The sequence below is a fragment of the Limulus polyphemus genome, unplaced genomic scaffold, assembly GCF_000517525.1.
Source record: "Limulus polyphemus unplaced genomic scaffold, Limulus_polyphemus-2.1.2 Scaffold5311, whole genome shotgun sequence".
NCBI classification, from domain to species: Eukaryota; Metazoa; Arthropoda; class Merostomata; order Xiphosura; family Limulidae; genus Limulus; species Limulus polyphemus.
The window spans coordinates 66,328-66,601 of NW_013670921.1; positions in this window are offsets into that span (position 1 = coordinate 66,328).

A 274-nucleotide genomic window follows, 5' to 3' on the forward strand; every position below is an offset into this window, starting at 1 on the left:
TGGAAATAATTTTTTTTTTTCATAAGCCAGCACATAATGTAAAAAAAACATTGCCTCCTATTTTATTTTCTTGTAATACTTCATATGACTTCAGTGCAGATAAAACATGAAACAGGAGCTTGATAAAGAGTAATAAATGAACTGATGGTTCTGTGTGATACAGATAAATAACTCAGCAGTTTTTGTCATTATAAGCTGGGGAGGGGGGGGGGGAAGACAAGTAAATGCTACTGAAGGTCCCAGACTTTACAAATTTTATTTTACAGTCATTTTC